The sequence below is a fragment of the Vicia villosa genome, unplaced genomic scaffold (assembly GCF_029867415.1).
Source record: "Vicia villosa cultivar HV-30 ecotype Madison, WI unplaced genomic scaffold, Vvil1.0 ctg.004290F_1_1, whole genome shotgun sequence".
Classification (NCBI taxonomy): domain Eukaryota; kingdom Viridiplantae; phylum Streptophyta; class Magnoliopsida; order Fabales; family Fabaceae; genus Vicia; species Vicia villosa.
This window is the reverse complement of record NW_026706405.1, coordinates 144439-155818: the sequence shown is the minus strand read 5'-3', so window position 1 is coordinate 155818 and position 11380 is coordinate 144439.

Here is an 11380-nt window from a genome sequence, read left to right as displayed (position 1 = left end):
GAAAAGGATACGTAGGCATTAGGTCGCGGGGCCTAAGCGAGCACAACTATTTATAAACCTTATTTTCCCCGTGTTTCTTTTCTTTCACTTGCATGCATTCCCTTAGTAATTAAGCTTTAGATTTATACACCCTTAGAATAGAACAAACATAGGTGGATACCATCGAGTACGATGGGCGTGAGGGGTGCTAGTACCTTCCCCTCGCGTAACCGACTCCCGTACCCTATCTCTGGTTGCAAGACCTTCTCTTATCCTTATTCTAGGTTTTCTGATATTCCTTTCCCTTATGGGATAAATATATTGGTGGCGACTCTGTTCATTTTCGCGAGCGTGCGACAGCTGGCGACTCTGCTGGGGATGTGATAGACCTGTGCTGGTCCATTCTTAGTGAGTCGATCCTAGCCTTTGTTTGTTTCTTTTCTATGGGTGTTTTTATTTGTTTATTTATATGCTTACATCCTGTGTATATATGTTTTCGTATCATGTTTATTTCTGTTTGCATATCATATTTACTTTCCGCATGCATCTGGACTATATTATGGGTCCCCGTGGGGGCCACATATTTTCTCTCTGTTTGCAGGTTGGGTGGGATGTTCTATGAGGTAAAAGGCCCAATACACAGGCTATGAGTGCACTCTAGGGACCCTAGGATAGAGTGGGAGCATAATTTGTCTCGAGGTGTACGTCTCGGGATGGATTATGTGACCACGAGCAGAGTAGTGGTTTCAAACGGAGGTATTATCGTCACCCGCATCCGCGCTGTGACGATGCTTACCTTCGGGCGGACCGTATACTGCGTTTCATGACCTTACCCTGACCTAGACTACACCTGTGAGTGGGGAGGGAATCATACTCTATACAGGTGCAAGTACATGTTATGTTGGTGACTATTGGTTTTCCTGGCATTCAAAAAGGCGTCGAACCTTTGATCCTGGGACATTTGACTTATACAGAAGTTCTACATCAGTTATCTATCAGAATCAACGTCGAACCTCTGAATATGGAGGTTTGGCCTTATATGACTTATGCAAAAGCTATCTATCAGAATCAACGTCGAACCTCTGAATCTGGAGGGTTCGACCATCCTTGACTCATGCACAAGCTATTTATCCAGAAAGCAACGTCGAACCTCTAAATCTGGAGGATTCGACCATATCTTATTGATCATGAGAAGCTGTTATCCAAGAGGCCTTGATCATTGATCCTGATTCCTGCTGCATTTGCATCATCATTAACATTTTTGCATTCATGCATATGCATCCATGGTTACCAAGACTCTTATACTCTTCCTCTCCATCAGATCAGTCAAGACGATTCCTCCACACCAATATTTGACAATAGTTCACAGAACAAAGAATCATGGGGGATTATAAACAAGATCAAGCTACTATCAAAAAACTCCATGCTCCCTAAAGGGGGCACCTTCCACCATTGGAGCCTAAAAACTTTATGTTTGTCAAAGAACATTTCATTTGCATCAGAATAAGGCCAATCTTGCCATTGTTTAGATTTCTCAAGCACTTTCAATTGTATTACTTTTGTTATTATCAAGTACTTTTCATTGTAAGAAATTCATTCTGTTTGAATATATAAAAATAATGCAATATACATGTTTTTCTCAAATCATTTCATCTTTGTCATTATGTTCTTTGATACTTCACTCATTTGTCTTAAGCAACTAAAAAAGGAGAATGATGAAAAATCAAAAACACATGAACTACTAACTGTATGCTTTTGGAACAAAAATCCTGCTGACGATGTACAGGCATTGTTTCAATTCCTAAACACCGGAGTTATAAGGGAGTGAAACCTTCGTAAACCCCTTTGAGCCTAAGGAGTAGTAGTTTCTTTTCAAAAAATACAAAACCCTCAATTTTAACCAGGGGCAGGGTAGTCTTCAGTTAGTGCGACCAAGCGCTCAACTTTCAGGTATTCCATCAGAGGATCAATTACATCTCATCTCTCGCAACAAAAAAGGAAGAATACAATCCACAATGGATGTCTCCCATTCACGAAGAAGAAGGCAGTCACAACCTTTTCATCAAGTCAATCACCAAAGTCATACAGCTTGTTCCTGAACGAGGCAAAAAAAAAAGAGAGTGAAAAGAAAGTATTGAATCATGATCAAAAAGAGAAGAAACAATAGCCCGCTAAGTCAAAAAAAAATAAAAGCTTTGAAGCATGTGACTTAGGCAAAAATTAGGGCATATCCCGCTGGACAACGAACACCAAAATCAAAAGAAACTTTTTGTCCAGGCAAAAGTTAGGGATAGCAAAAAGCAAAAGAAGAATCCTCCGAGGGACAAGTTGTTATAATCATCAACAAAAGCACCAAAGGGTGACTGCCACCTCCATCAAAGCTAGATCCTCATTCATCACAACCTTCCTGAAAGACGAATACTCGTGTCAAACTAACTGAACGTAGGACTGGAGGACATCACGAAGAAGGGGTGGGTTAAGTAGAACTTGAGCCTTTATCCTTTGTTTCTCAAACCGTGAACCCGGCCACGTTACAACCCTCAAAAGTCCTAATTGAAGTAGGGTTCGTTCCGAAAGCATACAAACTGTAAGATCATGTCAAACTGACTCCTTATGTTGTTGTGTCATGTGTGTTAGTATCAATACAACATTTTGACAAATAAAACTTCTCCTTTGAGATTAACATGTGCATTGCATTCTCATTATCTTTTCAAAACAGAATTGTCTCTAACCTGAAAGTAAGTACTTGATACCAAGGAAAGTTCAACATAGAAATTCCATCGAGTAATCTTACAAGGGAAAAGTTTGGTCATCCACTGAGCAAGTATCTGAAGAATATATTAGGTGGAAAAGTTCCTTTCAATCTGGGGCATTCATTCCATGATCAACACTGGGGTAGACCATTTCAAGCTTATCAAAATCCTACATCAAAAGATCATACAAGCTGGGGCAAGCTAGTAATAATTCATCTCTTCATCTTCAATCAAGTGTCAGATATCGATATAGGTGTCGAGGAGTCAAGCTAAACACCTCACCTTCACAAGGGCTATACTTCAAGCTATGACATTTCTACAAAGGCACTCTCCATCCATCCCTGGTACCTTGGAAACAAATCATTCCATTCATAGTCATGCATGCATCATGCATATCATTGCATTCTCATTGACATTTCTCCCACAATAATCCAATCATCAATAAATCAGGGGCATCCACTCTACCTTGATTCTCAAACAGAGTGTCAGAACTCCACCTAATGTATCCCCCACACAAAGCAGAAACCCTAATCAATCAGTACACTGCATATAGAATTCATTGCATTGCATCTTCAGAAGTGCATAGAATAAATCAAACATTTTCATATGAAGCATGAGCCAAGTTACTCATCAGATGAGGTCCTTACAAGCATTCAAGCAATATTCCATTGAGTCACTCAGAGTTACCATTGTGGTGTCATCTCCCAAAGTCAATCATTTTCATCTTTCTTCAACCCAGAGTTGATGTTTTGTGTTCAACCTAGAGTTGATCTTCCTTTCATCTTTTAACTCCGAGTTAATTATCTTTTTCCTCTCAACCCAGAGTTGACGGTTATCTTTCTCCTTTCCCACTCAACCCAGAGTTGACGGTTATCCTTTGTCTCTTTCCCACTCAACCCAGAGTTGACGGTTATCTTTTATCTTTTCCCACTCAACCCAGAGTTGACGGTTATCATTTGTTCAATCCAGAACTAATTATCTCTTTTTCCCACTCAACCCAGAGTTGACGGTTATCTTTTGTTTATTCCCACTCAACCCAGAGTTGACGGTTATCTCCTGTTCAATCCAGAATTGATTTCTTTTCCCACTCAACCCAGAGTTGACGGTTATTCCCTGTTAATTTCCTTTCCCACTCAATCCAGAGTTGACGGTTATGTCTTGCCTTTTCCCACTCAACCCAGAGTTGACGGTTATCTCTTTTCTTTTCCCACTCAACCCAGAGTTGACGGTCATCATTTGTCTTTTCCCACTCAACCCAGAGTTGACGGTTATCTTGTTCATCATTCCCACTCAACCCAGAGTTGACGGTTACCTTTTCTATTTCCCTCTCAACCCAGAGTTGATGGTTATCCCTTGTCTCTTCCCACTCAACCCAGAGTTGACGGTTATTTCTAATTGTTCATCTACCCTCTTTCAACCCAGAGTTGAATTACCTTGTCTCAACCCAGAGTTGATACCCATATCTTGTCCCATTAATACCGATTTCCCCCTCTATTCAACCCAGAGTTGATCTTTTTCCCACTCAACCCAGAGTTGACGGTTGTCCTTTGTTCAATCCAGAATTGATTCTTTTTCCCAATCAACCCAGAGTTGACGGTCATATTTTATTCGACCCAGAGTTGATCTTTTTCCCATTCAACCCAGAGTTGACGGTTACCCTTTTATTCAATCCATAATTGACTCCTCCTTTCCCACTCAACCCAGAGTTGACAGTTATCTTCTTTCTCTCCCATTCAACCCAGAGTTGATGGTTATTCCTAATTGATCATCTTTCCTCTTTCAACCCAGAGTTGAATTACCTTCTCTCAACCCAGAGTTGATGTCTACCCATTGTCTTCAACCCAGAGTTGATTTCCCTTTATCCTTCAACCCAGAGTTGACGGTTATTTCTTATTGTTTCTTTTCCCACTCAACCCAGAGTTGACGGTTATCTTCTTTCGTCCCCACTCAACCCAGAGTTGACGGTTATCTTTTATTCAATCCAGAATTGATTATCCTTTTCCCACTCAACCTAGAGTTGACGGTCATCCTTTATTCAATCCAGAATTGATTTCTTCTTTCCCACTCAACCCGGAGTTGACGGTTATCTTTTATCTTTCTCACTCAACCCAGAGTTGACGGTTATCTTTTGTCCTTTCCCACTCAACCCAGAGTTGACGGTTATCTTTTCTTATTTCCCACTCAACCCAGAGTTGACGGTTATTCCTAATTGTTCATCTTTCCTCTTTCAACCCAGAGTTGGTTTACCTTCTTTCAACCCAGAGTTGATACAATACTCCTCAGTGGATTTAACACCATTTCTTCCCCAATGGACCTTATCTCTCATCAGGCAAATTTTCAGGTTCTCTTGATATTTAATCTTCTTCCACCTTGAATGTTCGAAAGGCTAGCGCCAATCTCTCCTTCAGGTTCAAGACGATTAAATAGGGGCAGCTGTTGCACCCCAAAATTTGCCCACCTAATTTTATTTCTAATTGGCTTAAGCCGCACATTTCATTTGCATGTATCCATTAGGTCATTAACATATCATGCATCATTTAATCAATAATATGGACATGGGACCAAGGATCTTGTCATTTTCTCAATTACTTATTGATTGCAGTACAAGGTAATTTGAATTGGAGATTTAATTTAGGTTTTCATTGAGAATTAAAATGGGAATGTAAAAGTCACTCAAGGCTTTTATTGATCTTATCCATCAAAGTCCACCGAAATCCAAAATGGCTCATGCTCATCCAATGGAATAGTTCTACAAGACCAAACTTCTTCATTTAATTCCAATTCAACATACGGTCATCGTTCAAAAAGAAAACTTAAGATCATAATTCATTCTTTGTGTTATTAGGAAGCTTAAGTTGATAGCTCATTCAAGATTCAACCATTCACAAGACATTATCAAGTTTCATTCAAAGTCATTCTCAAAGTGGTGCATTACATAATGAAGACTCTAGAATTCCAAGCTTCTACAAAATCTATGGTACAACTTCAAGTGTCATTCACATTAAAAAGAAAAAAGGAAAGTCAGGTGGAAAGAAAGACGCCTTTCAATTAGAATTATACAGATTCACAAGTGTTTTACATCTAAGTTACACAAGATTCTAATGGTGCTATCTTAAACCTATGCTTCAATCAAACAGTTTGCTGCCCGATACATATGTATGTATATGCAGTTGTGTTCTCAGCTCCACCAAAGATGTAAAGATTTTGTACCAAGTCTGGTTTAAGGCCTTCTCCAAAGTATTCCTTTCCGGAAAATCTGATGCATACTAAAGCTCCGGCAAACTCGCCGGTAAACAATGCATGCCACCAATTCAAGCGCAAATCAGAACCTGCATATCAAAACAAGAAAAGCAATTTCAGTCCAAAGGCGCACAAACTCGGAACAACTCAATTGCTAAAAATACATAGTCAGCCCTGCACAAGACATCAAGAAATCATAACACCATTCATCCATACATTATTACCAAATTCATACCAGATGTATATTCAATTCAAAACCAAACAGAACCTATCATTTTGTAGCCATCTTAACATACCTCATCAACTAACAGCCAAATATCTTTTAGTATTCAAACTAGCTGCTGTCAACAACAGAAAACCAAATACTATCCAAACCTCTATAATCAACTTTCAGTCCTCATTTAACTTCCAAACAGAAGGTAACAAACCTCTTATAACTGCATTCTAACCCTCAACAGTCCCATTTCAACTCTTAAACTCCTAACAGTTTTGTTATTAACCTATTTCTTAAACTGTCATAACCACCACATACCAGAATTCTAACCTATTTCTGTTATTAACAGTCCTAACCGATTTTATAACTAACCTGCTTTTTTCCTTAACCACTAATCTTCTAACAGAATCATAACCAGCATATAACAGCTAACAGAAACCTAACTGTCACTAACAGTTTTGTAACTACCCCTAACCGATTCTATAACCGCCTAACCAAATTGAAACAGAAGATAACAGAAAAAAGGAGAGTTTGGGAATTTACCTGCAATTGCTATAAATCAGGGCCTGACTCCATTCATCAAAGGTTCTTCAATCACCCTTCTTCTCCATCATCTTTCCACAAATCATCAGAGACACTTCATTCATCTTCATGATTCTTCACAATTCTCTCTTCAATCTCCATCCCTCAACGCCTCTGCATCTTCATTCAATCATCATCACTCTGCTACTTCAAGCCGATTTATTCTCCATCTTCAACCCATCCATCATCGCCCCCACTTCATCACTTCTTCACGTTTTCTTCACCCTGCCTCATCCACCTTCATTCAAATCATCACTGATTCATCTCCAAACTCATCTCCGTTCTTCAATTTACCTTCAATCTCTGTGCTATCCAAATCAAAAAAAACCTTCAAAGGATTCTCCCTAAGAACTAGTAAATCTTCTTTCACCTCAGTGTCGTCTTCATCGCGCCTTACTCTAATCTTCACCTTCTTCGACGAACCTGCAACAATGGCAACAAATTATCACCAACATCATCTCAACGCAATGATTTCGGATTATGAAAAAAAGATGAAGAAGGGATCAAGAAAATAGAAGAGGAAGAGTGAGAATCTGAAGATTAGCGAATTTGAACACTTGACTCAGAGTCTTCCACCACGTTTATTTCGTGGATCTACACTTCCAAGCTTAGAAGAAGCGTCAGAATAACCCTGGCAGCAACGACGTTGATGTGGATCGAATGATGACGGTGGAATCTCCGTTGCCATCCGCCGGAGATAGGAGCGTTGGGTTCGGAGAAGCAGAAATCAAGGGATGATATGACGGTGGTTGGACAATTCATTCACGGTGGCAGAGGAATTTCGATTGAAGAAGAGTTTAACTCCGGCACCGCCGCAGTTTCATCGCGAAGAAGAAGAAGCGAATAAGCTGAATCGACGCAAACAAGTAACCCTAATCCCCAATCTTTGTTTATTCTTTTTTTCTGTTTATTTTAATTATTTATTTTATTAAAGTTGAAATCCTGAAATAAAATACATCTTGGATCTAAAATATCTTGGGCCGAATCCCTGTTCGCACCCCCTCTGGGCCCATATCACTCCTTTTGGACAAGAAATCTGTAAACAAAATTGCCACTGGGCCGAATTCTGTTAGGCCCTGCGCCCAGTTACTTATCACACCACTATTTTCATATTTGCACCCTCTGTTTACTTTTGGTTTCCATTAATATTTTTAGGTTCTATTAGATCTTTTGCCATTTCTTTTAGGTAATAAAACGCCTTTTTTTCCTATTAGTCTTAGACTTCAATACATGATTTTTGACATAAAATAATCAACAAAATATTAGTTTAGGCTTTTATTCTAATTCTTTTTGTTTGATTAGAATTCTTATTTTTGTCATGTAAAAAAATCAATAAAAAAATAGTAGTATCTTATTTCATTTTGTACTATATTTTTGACTTGATATTTCATGTTTATGTGTGATTTTGTACCATTGTACCATTCTCAATTTTGCTTCTAATGTGACTTTATTTTCATGTCTCTTTAATTCCTAACTTTAGGTAGAAACCATGACAACATTAGGACTTAGAAGTTCCCTTCATAACATTAGGCTAGTTATTCATCTTAGGCTAGTTTTGTTTCTTTTCCTTTTCAACTCTTTAAAACATTAATAAAGGACGACGCGAATCATGCTAAATGCCTTTTTTTAGTGTGAAAGAAATGATTGGGGCGTAGGCCCCGATGTATGTTCTTTCCCACTTAGCGGAAGAGAAATGATTGAGGCGTAGGCCTCGGTGTATTTCTTAACCGTTATTTAGAGAAACGATTGTGGCGTAGGCCTCGATGTGCATTCTCTAAATATTCAAAAATTGTATTTCATTTAGAGAAACGATTGTGGCGTAGGCCTCGATGTGTATTCTCTAATTATTCAAAAACTGTATTTCATTTAGAGAAACGATTGTGGCGTAGGCCTCGATGTGCATTCTCTAAATATTCAAAAAAAGTTTTTTTTTATGGCATGATTCAAGTCACAAATTAATTTCCCTTAAAAGACACCTAACCAAAAACACTTCAAAATATCTAATAAAGGCTCAGAGCTAATCAAAGTGAGGAAGTGATGCGATGCCTTGTAGTAGGTTTTCGTCCATCATGGAATCGCATATAAAAGACACAAACCAATCTCTTTTCTCCCTTGCCTCCGAGGCATTCTTTAATCGGACACGTTATTTCTGCTCCATTCCCAGCTTAAGACTCCAGAGGTCGAGCAGCGGAGTGCGAATGTAACTGTTCAACTAAAAAACACAAAAACAAACAAAATAAAGAGCCGAACTACGGCGCTCTGATTCCTGAAAAGGATACGTAGGCATTAGGTCGCGGGGCCTAAGCGAGCACAACTATTTATAAACCTTATTTTCCCCGTGTTTCTTTTCTTTCACTTGCATGCATTCCCTTAGTAATTAAGCTTTAGATTTATACACCCTTAGAATAGAACAAACATAGGTGGATACCATCGAGTACGATGGGCGTGAGGGGTGCTAGTACCTTCCCCTCGCGTAACCGACTCCCGTACCCTATCTCTGGTTGCAAGACCTTCTCTTATCCTTATTCTAGGTTTTCTGATATTCCTTTCCCTTATGGGATAAATATATTGGTGGCGACTCTGTTCATTTTCGCGAGCGTGCGACAGCATGTGGTACCAAAATCTGGGATAACCCATCTCACCGATCCACCATCGTCAAGGATACGGCAACACCCACTCACTAATTCCACACAATGGGAATTAGCTACCACTGATCCACCATCGTCAAGGATCAGCCACATAATGATTATGAAATGCATGTATCAACCATAACATGCTCATCATCAACATTAAACAACCAAATGTCATAATCATCAACCACCACAAAATAAATAGCCACACACAGTTATGCTATTTCTCAACCATAATAAAATACATATTTTACACCAACAATATATGTATAATAAACACCAATTACAACCACAACATCATGACAGGTAAATCATTCATTAATGTGCCTATATGCATAAACCACCACATAGTACAACAACAATAGCGCCTCTCGCAATCGTGTACCAAGTACAACAAATCAACCCAACAACAACAGAGCATTTACATAATCATTCATCAAAACACATGATAACAATATTTACCATGAACAACATCCATTTGCATAACAAGCAGAAGCAACCACATTATCACAACACACATCATTGCACATATTCAATTATGCAAACAACAATCATTGCACCTCGTCAACTATGCAAAACCAGAATAAACCACATTTGGAGAAAATGATACTTTTCAAAATAAAATCAAGTTATTGTTGTTTTATTTATTTTATATGGTAGAACATTCAATTTAAGGAACAACGTCCAAAACGGCGTCTAAAACGGACTTACGGTTTGAAAGTTACACATCTTTACATTTTTCAAGAAAACAATTATCGCTACAGCACGCGGCGCCGCACCTAGTTCGCAACGCGTAACGAATAGAAAACACGCCTTCGCGGCGCAACAAAGGGTTCGCGGCGCGGAACGAGAAAATCACTACGCCTTCGCGGCGCGCACCTACCTTCGCGGCGCAAACTGGCAAAAGTCAGAGCTTCCATCGCAATTGACAGCATTACGAGATTTATCCCAAAATCCTCAAAACCCAAACCAAGTTATGTCGTTAACCTCAAATACCACCATATCAGCCACATACATGTTATAACACAAATATAACACACAAAGAGGATCATTTAATCATCATAACAGTCATATAATCATACAATTCATCACATCATACAATTCCCCTCAAAATCACCCCAAAACCCCAATCTAGCATATAACCAAATTGACACAAACAACGCATCCAAATCAGTCCTATCATCTATAATACGATAAAAGATATTAACCGGAAGAGTCCCCCCTTACCTTAGCCAAAGATCTTGATTAGCCCTCTTCCTCTTCTGTTCCTCTTTCACGTATCAGCTTTCCCATCTCTCATCTCCTCTGCTCTGCTTTTCACGTTCCTTTTTCCTTTTTCCCAATTTTCCTTATTTCCTTTATTTTATGAAAACATAAAATAATTAGTAATGGGCTTACTCACTTAGCACCCCCATACTACTAATCTCACCATTCTAGCCCAATGACCCTTAATCCATAATTTTCCAATAATTCAACAAAATACCAAATAATTCTAAATAATAATTTAATTTACGATTAAATTAAGATTAGAAAATATGGGGTGTTACATTAAGAACCTTGGTTTTTAATCCAAACCAATGGTTGACCTGTTGCTGGTCCAGCCCCAATGAGGAATTAGGGATGCCAAATTCCCCCTCAAACAAGAGAGGTCCTGCCTAACCTCTGTGTCATATCATGTGTTTGCTGCATTTATATTTGTTTATTTTGTTTATTCTGTATCGGGCTAGGGCTTGATTCCCCCTTGTGGTAAGAAATCCTATACCCGGATTTGAGTGCAACATAAGATAGGATGGAGGATGTCTTCCCGGTGAAGACCCTCTAATCTTGGTTTCCAAGCCTACTCTTGGGATTTGCCTGGCTGGTTGTGATTAACTGCGCCACTGCATTACGAGACTGATTTGTACCAGGAGGACCTAGAAACACATTAACCCCACTTAAAGCCTTTCTTAGGACGTAGAGCGGTGATTATGAAAGTAATTGTC